At 39.1% G+C, this 9,518-nt stretch overlaps 1 pseudogene; it reads right to left on the minus strand.

Moving 5' to 3' along the window:
• Window positions 1-3,838: 3,838 nt before the first annotated feature.
• Window positions 3,839-4,838, minus strand: LOC101112450 (aminoacyl tRNA synthase complex-interacting multifunctional protein 1-like; annotated as a pseudogene).
• Window positions 4,839-9,518: the final 4,680 nt, after the last annotated feature.

Consider the following 9,518-nt stretch of genomic DNA (forward strand, 5'->3'; position numbering starts at 1 on the left):
GCCAGGCTCCTCTCTGTCTACTACTATCTCCCTGAGTTTGCTCAAACTCATATCCATTGAGTCAGTGATGCCATCCAACCATCTCATCCTCTGCCGCCCCCTTCTGCTCTTACCCTCAATCATTTCCAGCATCAGGGTCTTTTCCAATGAGTCTATTCTTTGCATCAGGTGGCCAAAGTATTGGAGCTTCAGCTTCAGTAACAGTCCTTCCAATGAATATTCAGGGTTAATTTCCTTTAGGATCGACTGGTTTTGTCTCCTTGCTGTCCAAGGAACTCTCAAGAGTCTTTTCCAGCCCCACAGTTTGAAAGCATCAATTTTTTAGCATTCAGCCTTCTTCATGGTCCAACTCTCACATCCATACATGACTGCTGGAAAAATCATAGCTTTAAGTACACAGACCTCTGTCAGCAAAGTGATATCTCTGCTTTTTAATACATTTCAATGTCACATTGCTATAGGATGTGAATCTTTCACTTTGTCGCACTTCAAGTGAGAAGCACAATATTAATATTAGTCAGAATGATTAATACAGTGAATAGTAAATGTCACCTTCACAATTCTGGGTCAGTGAGGCTGATGAATTGATCCAACCAAAACTTCAGGCTAAGTCTCATCTACCTGTTCATGTCCACCTGATCTCAATGTATGGCAATTAGGCAGAAATACTTAGTTTATTAAATGCATTTATGTATACAGAGAGCCACAGGAGCATTGAACAACTTTTAACTGAAAACCTGCCCTGTGCTACCACACACCAAAATTAAACCTAGCTTCAAATTGCTATTATTTTGACATATTCCCCCCCACTTTCCCTCTAACACTGCTACCAAAAGCCAAATATTGCTGCCTAACTGCTATAGGCAGTTAGCACAGACTACAATTCCATATGCTCACATACACATTCATTCAGTCAGCTGATCACTCAGTCACAAACGTATTTTGAGCATAAGCTCCAGGGACTGGTCTAAAAATTATGGAAAGAAGAAGTGAATCTGACATAGATTCTGCCTGGAAGTAGTTGGACTCTCATTCCTTGCTGCCTTCTACCTCCAGTTTCAGTTCTGGGCATCTACTGTGTCTGTATAATACTCAAAAAATTTAATGGAAAGTCCAGTGTACTGTCTGTGTCTGTGTCTTTTGTCTATACCTTTAGATTTTTGATTCAAACATTGAAATAACTCACCATTTTTATGTATCTGTTATTGAGATGGTAAATGTCAAATCTGACTTCATTTTCACTTTTCATGTCTCTGTTTTGATGCGTCATAGGCTCAACCACAGTTTTATGGGCCTGGAAAAAAAACTCAATTTTCTGACTGGCTTAGAATGGAGTATCTGTCAACTAGTACATAAACACTTGTAGAATTTTGAATTTCATCTGAAAGAATTTGTTGCAAACCCTAGTATGTTGTTTTGATGGAAAGAGATAAATATGTCTACAGAAAGATTATAATGTTTTTGAAGATCTTATTCCAAGATTGCCTTCTGGTAATGGGAAAAAATTAATTAGGCTTCAAACTCACTGGCCCTGCAGTATTTGGTTTAGTGAGGTAAAATTCCAGATGGAAATCCTGAAATTGAAAGAGGGTAACAGAAATCAGATGTCCATCCGAGGGGTGTAAATAATACACACACACACATACATGTAAATACACCCTTTGGATCCTCAACAATATGATTTTCTTTTCTGTGATTCTCTTGTATACCATGATACAGGCCCCACTTGGCAAGCAGCCTGCTTTGAAGCCATCCATCACGCTTGACTCCTTAGATCTTGTAACCGTTCTTAGCTTGTAATACATTTACCAACATACCTCCCCTAATTATATATGCCACTGTAGACCCTTATTATGCGGCTCCAGCTTACTTCAATGACTGAGTGAGGGAGACCCTGTTTGATTTCCTAGCTTCACTGATGTGGAGAAACATTTCACTGCCTCTCATCTTAAATGTATAGCTAAAATGCTCCCTTGCTTGGGTTGTATTGAAAAGGTTTATAAAGAAACAAGATGATTAAAGCTGGAAGGGTCTCACTGGCTGTTGAGATCATGGATGATTTTTTTTTTTACTATTTCTCTTTATTTTCCAAAATTTTTTCAATGCCTGTGTATTACTTTTCTCAAAACCACATAATCAAAATTTATTTTAAACACATACACACATACATACATGTTAAAAACTGAATGGAAACACACCAAAAGTATACACCCTGATGCTGGGAAAAATTGAAGGTGGGAGGAGAAGGGGACAACAGAGGATGAGATGGTTAGAGGTCATCACCGATTCAATGGACATGAGTCTGAGTAATCTCCGGGAGTTGGTGATGGACAGGGAAGTCTGGTGTGCAGCAGTCCATGGGATCACAAAACATCAGACACAACTGAGTGACTGGACTGAACTGAACTGATACAATTATAGAGGAGTTGGAATGTTCTTCATCCTTTTCAGTTCAGTTCAGTTCAGTCACACAGTCGAGTCTTCACGACCCCATGAATTGCAGCACACCAGGCCTCCCTGTCCATCACCAACTCCTGGAGTTCACCCAAGCTCATGTGCATAGAGTCAGTGATGCCATCCAGCCATCTCATCCTCTGTCATCCCCTTCTCCTCCTGCCCCCAATCCCTCCCAGCATCAGAGTCTTTTCCAATGAGTCAGCTCTTAGCATGAGGTGGCCAAAGTATTGGAGTTTCAGCCCCAGCATCAGTCCTTCCAATGAACACCCAGGACTGGACTCCTTTAGGATGGACTGGTTGGATCTCCTTGCAGTTCAAGGGACTCACAAGAGTCTTTTCCAGCACCACAGTTCAAAAGCATCAATTCTTCATGCTTTTAGTATTTACTAAATATTATTTTTAAATGAGAACAATAACACAAAAATATCCATGAACTACCAACAGAAAAATGATCCTTTTTATGGAAGTCAATAAGCATTATAAAGCAGTCTTAAAAATTCTAGATGTAGATTCTCATTGTGTTCATACTAGATTTCCGTTGTGCTCATACTATACTTCAGATAACCCTTCTTGATAAATGTTAACGTTTAAAACCTTTCAACTTTATTGACTGATTTAATGTTCCACTGCATGTGACTATTTACCGCATCTCTGAGGCATCTGAAAAGCAAGTTTGCGCTTCTTGGAAATTAACGAGACAGTCGTTGGTGTATTTGTGTAGCTCTGCACAAAATCTACACTGTCCTGATTACTACATTGTTTAAAAAAATAAAATAAAATATTGATATCTGGTAGAGCAGTTTCTTTAACCTTGGCCTAAATCTGCAGTGTCCTATATAGTAGCCACTAGCTATATATATTTATTGAGCCCTTGAAATGTAGCTAGTTTAAACTGAGATATACTATAAGTATAAAATACATACCAAAGTCTTAATACCAAAAGAGAATGAAAAGGACTTCCCTGGTGGCCCAGTAGTTAAGAATTTGCCTTGCAACACAGAGGACACAGGTTCAATCTGTGGCCAGGGAACTAAGATCCCACATGCCCCAGAGCAACTAAGCCTGCATGCCACAACTAGAGAGTTTCCATGTGCCACAATGAAGGATCCCACAAGATGTAATGAAGATTCCATGTGCTGCAACTAAGACACAATATAGCCAAATAAATTGGTAATTTTTGAAAAAGAATGAAAAATATTTGTTAATAACTGCTGTATAGATCACATGTTAAAATGATAATATTGTTAATATATTGGATTAAATAAAATTCATTATGACTAAACTTTATCACCCCTGCTTTTATCCTACTTTTAATTTTTTTAAATTTTTTTTATTTTAGCTATGAGTGACAAATGTTATTTCTTTTTATTGTTTTCTCTCATGTATTTCAGAAACTGAAGTGTTTTATTTTATTCCACTGTTGGCCATAGTTTGAGCCCTACACACTCCCTTCCCTTTCACCTCAAAGGGAGCGCCTTTGTATGTAGCCACGCATACATCATTAGTGTAAAGATCAGGCTGGATCTTCTCCCAAATCTTCTTAGGATTCAGCTCCTGTCGGCCTCTCCAGGGAAAGCATCAAAAGTAATTCTGTCCCCAGGAACAGATCCATTAGGAGGTGCCAAGACTTCCACTTTCTCTCATGAACTTGCAAACATCACCATTGCCTGAGATACTACTCCCCTCATCTTTGCAGGTTTCAGGTTACAAAGTAAAACTACCATCCGATTTTGCATCTGTTCAAGAGGAACATGATTCACGAGGCCACTGACCACCGTTCTTGGGGCTGTTTCTCCAACATCTACTTCTTCTACATACAAAGAATCTGCATCAGGGTGTTTTCTGGCAGTGATGATAAAACCAATTCGAAGATCCAGACGGGAAACATCAACAGGCTTAGAGTCAGCACTTCCTGCTACTCATTGCTGTTTTTTCTCCTTTTTCTTTTCAGCTTTCTCATTCATCTTCTTTTCTTCTTCTCCTCTTCCTCCTTTTACTTGCTCTTTAGCACCAGAAGATATGGTTGTTATTGGTATAGACTGTATCTCATTTTTAGAAACTGTAGAATCAATTTTTAGTGGAGTACCAGATGGAAATGGTATTTGTTTTACTCCATTTTGAATTTCTGCCTTAATTAGCTCTTGTTTCAATCCTTCAATGTCTTTCTTCAATTTAGCATTTTCAACTCGAAGTTTCTTCTCTTCTCTCAAAGTTGCCTGCAAAATTGCTTTCTCCTTAAGAAGAGCAACTTGCTGCTTAAGATACTCAATAATTTGATCTGCTTCTGCACCCTTCTGCTCCAATCTCTTCAGAACAGCATCACCAGTTGCCATTTTTGCCAAGAAACGGCAGAAAATCATGTATCGGTGGACTGAGGCACCTCAGCAGCCTCAGCTGGGAGCAGGTAAGGCTATCCTACTTTTTAAAATGTTGTTTAGGTGCTAAGTCATGTCCAACTCTTTTGATACCCCATAGACTGTAGTGTGACAACTAGAAAAATTTTAATTACACACATGGCTCATATTTTTGGCTCATGTTATATTTTTTTAGGACAAGCACTGTTCTGGAACTGTCTGGTTTTTCTACTTTCTCTTAATTCAAAATTGGTAGTTGTTCTTTTTTTTCCTAGAAATTTTTTCCATTTTGTCTCTAATTTTCAAATTAACTAGCATAAAATTGTTCGTAATATTCTCCTTTCATCTTTCTAATGTCTACAACATCTGTAATGATGTCTCTATCTTCATAAAATTTCTGATTTGAGTTTTTTATGCCTTCTCTTTTTTCTTGGTCAGTCATGACAAGAATATATCAATCATCAATCTTTTTAAAGAACCAACTTTTGACCTTACTGGTCCTCATTTAACACATTTGTTTTGTATTTCACCAACTTTTAATCCTATATTTATTGCTTCCTTTTAAAAATCCTCTTTGTATGTATTTTGCTGTTCTCTTTCTAATTTTTGAGACGTATGCTTCAGTTGTTAATTTTTAGACTTTACTCTATCTTAAGATGTTTTCTGTCCCATATGTTTTAATATGTATTATGTCATTTTGGTTCAAATGTTATCTAATTTCGATTGTGACTTCTTTGACCAATAATATTTTAGGAGTGTCTTTTATTATTTCCAACCAAATGGAAAAGTTTAATTTTGGTTTAACTTTCAGTGCATGCATGCTGTCACTTCAGTTGTGTTCAACTCTTTGCAACCCCATGGACTGTAGTCCACCAGGCTCCTCTGTCCACGGGATTCTCCAGACAAGAAATCTGGAGTCAGTTGCCATGCTCTTTTCCAGGGATCTCTTCCCAACCCAAGGATCAAACTCCTATCTCTTATATCTCACGCATTGCCAGAGGGTTCCTTACCATTAGCACCACAGTTTTTTTAAGCATAACAAATTATAATTACATTAGAACCATAATTTCATTGTGGTCAGAGAACATTCTTCAGTAAAATTTATTGAGACTCATTTTTATGGCTCATTAGATTGTAAATTTTTATATGTTCCCTATTTGCTTGAAAAGAGTGTGTATTTTGTAGTTGTTGGACATGGGTTTTACATATAATTTAGGCTGAGTTTGTCAACAATGTGCAAATCTATGTTGTGAATTTTTCTTTCAACAACTGAGAGAAATGTCATTATTTTTGCCCTATAATCATAAGCATACCTATTTCTTATTTTAGTTGTCAATTTTTAATTTAAATATATTCAGTCCAGTTCAGTGGCACAGTCATGTCCAAATCTTTGTGACCTCATGGACTTCAGCACTTCAGGCTTCCCTGTCCATAACTAACTCTCAGAGTTTACTCAAACTCAAGTCCATTGAGTTGGTAATGCCGTCCAACCATCTCATCCTCTGTCATCCCCTTCTCCTCCAGCCTTCAATCTTTCCCAGCATCAGGGTCTTTTCCAGTGAGTCAGTTCTTCACATCAAGTGGCCAAATTATTGGAGTTTCAGCTTCAGCATCAGTCCTTCCAATGAATATTCAAGACTGATTTCCTTTAGGATGGACTGGTTGGATCTCCTTGCAGTCCAAGGGACTCTCAAGAGTCTTCTCCAACACCACAGTTCAAAAGCATCAATTCTTCGGCGCTCAGCTTTCTTTATAGTCCAACTCTCACCTCCATACATGACTACTGGAAAAACATAGCTTTGACTAGATGGACCTTTGTTGGCAAAGTAATGTCTCTGCTTTTGAATATGCTGTCTAGGTTGGTCATAGCTTTTCTTCCAAGAAGCAAGCAGCTTTTAATTTCATGGCTACAGTCACCATCTGCAGTGATTGTGGAGCCCAAGAAAATAAAGTCTCTCACTGTTTCCATTGTTTATCTATCTACTGACCATGAAGTGAAGGGATAAGATATCATGATCTTAGTTTCCTGAATGTTGAGCTTTAAGCCAACTTTTTCACTCTCCTCTTTCACTTTCATCAAGAGGTTCTTTAGTTCTTCTTCACTTTCTGCCATAAGTGTGGTTTCATCTGCATATCTGAGATTATTGACATTTCTACCAGCAGTCTTGATTCCAACTTGTGCTTCATCCAGTCCAGCGTTTCTCATGATGTACTCCACATGTAAGTTAAATAAGCAGATGACAATGTACAGCCTTGACATACTCCATTCCTAATTTGGAACCCGTCTGTTGTTCCATGTCCAGTTCTAACTGTTGCTTCCTGACATGCATACAGATTTCTCAAGAGGCAGGTTAGGTGGTCTGGTATTCCCATCTCTTTCAGAATTTTCCACAGTTCTTGTGATCCACACAGTCAAAGGCTTTCGCATAGTCAATAAAACAGAAGTAGATATTTTCTAGAATTCTCTTGCTTTTTTTGATGAATGACGGATGTTGGCAATTTGATCTCTGGTTCCTCTGCCTTTTCTAAATCCAGCTTGAATATCTGAAAGCTCATGGTTCATGTACTGTTGAAGCCTGGCTTGGAGAATTTTGAGCATTACTTTGCTAGCATGTGAGATGGGTGCAATTGTGTAGTAGTTTGAGCATTCTTTGGCATGAACTTTCTTTGGGATTGTAATAAAAACTGACCTTTTCCAGTCCTGTGGCCACTGTGAGTTTTCCAAATTTGCTGGCATACTGAGTGCAGCACTTTCACAGCATCATCTTTCAGGATTTGAAATAGCTCAACTGGAATTCCATTACCTCCACTATCAAACAAAACTAGCTTTGTTTGTAGTGATGCTTTCTAAGGCCCACTTGACTTCACATTCCAGGCTGTCTGGCTCTAGATAAGTGATCACACCATCATGATTACCTGGGTCGTGAAGATCTTTTTTTTACAGTTCTTCTGTGTATTCTTGCCACCTCTTCTTAATATCTTCTGCTTCTGTTAGGTTCAGACCATTTTTGTCCTTTATCGAGCCCGTCTTTGCATGAAATTTTCCCTTGGTATCTCTAATTTTCTTGAAGAGATCTCTAGTCTTTCCCATTCTGTTGTTGTCCTCTATTTCTTTGCATTGATCACTGAAGACTTTCTTATCAATTCTTGTTATTCTTTGGAACTCTGCATTCAGATGCTTATATCTTTCCTTTTCTCCTTTGCTTTTTGCCTCTCTTCTTTTCACAGCTATTTGTAATGCCTCCCCAGACAGACATTTTGCTTTTTTGCATTTCTTTTCCATGGGGATGGTCTTGATCCCTGTCTCCTGTACAATGTCACGAACCTCAGTCCATAGTTGATCAGGCCCTCTATCTATCAGATCTAGGCCCTTAAATCTATTTCTCACTTCCACTGGATAATCATAAGGGATTTGATTTAGGTCATACCTGAATGGTCTAGTGGTTTTCCCTACTTTCTTCAATTTGAGTCTGAATTTGGTAATAAGTTCATGATCTGAGCCACAGTCAGCTCCTGGTCTTGTTTTTGTTGACTGTATAGAGCTTCTCCATCTTTGGCTGCAAAGAATATCATCAATCTGATTTTGGTGTTGACCATCTGGTGATGTCCATATGTAGAGTCTCCTCTTGTGTTGTTGGAAGAGGGTGTTTGCTATGACCAGTGCATTTTCTTGGCAAAACTCTGTTAGTCCTTGCCCTGCTTCATTCTGCATTCCAAGGCCAACTTTGCCTGTTACTCCAGGTGTTTCTTGACTTCCTATTTTAGTATTCCAGCCCCCTATAATGAAAAGGACATCTTTTTTTGGTGTTAGTTCTAAAAGGCCTTGTAGGTATTCATAGAACTGTTCAACTTCAGCTTCTTCAGCGTTACTGGTTGGGGCATAGACTTGGATAACTGTGATATTGAATGGTTTGCCTTGGAGACGAACAGAGATCATTCTGTCGTTTTTGAGATTGCATCCAAGTACTGCATTTCAGACTCCTTTGTTGACCATGATGACTACTCCATTTCTTCTGAGGAATTCCTGCCCGCAGTAGTAGATATAATCGTCATCTGAGTTAAATTCACCCATTCCAGTCCATTTTAGTTCGCTGATTCCTAGAATATCAACATTCACCCTTGCCATCTCTTGTTTGACCACTTCCAATTTGCCTTGATTCATGGACCTGACATTCCAGGTTCCTATGCAATATTGCTCTTTACAGCATCTGCTTCTATCACCAGTCACATCCACAGCTGGGTATTGTTTTTGCTTTGCCTCCATCCCTTCATTCTTTCTGGAGTTATTTCTCCACTGATCTCCAGTAGCATATTGGGCACCTAATGACCTGGGGAGTTCCTCTTTTGGTTCCTATCATTTTGCCTTTTCATACTGTTCATGGGGTTCTCAAGGCAAGGATACTGAAGTGGCTTGCCATTCCCTTCTCCAGTGGACCACATCTGTCAGACCTCTCCACCATGACCCACCCGTCTTGGGTTGCCCCGCAGGCATGGCTTGGTTTCATTGAGTTAGACAAGGCTGTGGTCCTAGTGTGATTAGATTGACTAGTTTTCTGTGAGTATGGTTTCAGTGTGTCTGCCCTCTGATGCCCTCTTGCAACACCTACCATCTTACTTGGGTTTCTCTTACCTTGGGCGTGGGGTATCTCTTCACGGCTACTCCAGCAAAGCACAGCCGCTGTGCCTTACCTCGTCCAAGGTAAGACA

This window comes from Ovis aries, chromosome 2 (assembly GCF_016772045.2).
Source record: "Ovis aries strain OAR_USU_Benz2616 breed Rambouillet chromosome 2, ARS-UI_Ramb_v3.0, whole genome shotgun sequence".
Classification (NCBI taxonomy): Eukaryota; Metazoa; Chordata; class Mammalia; order Artiodactyla; family Bovidae; genus Ovis; species Ovis aries.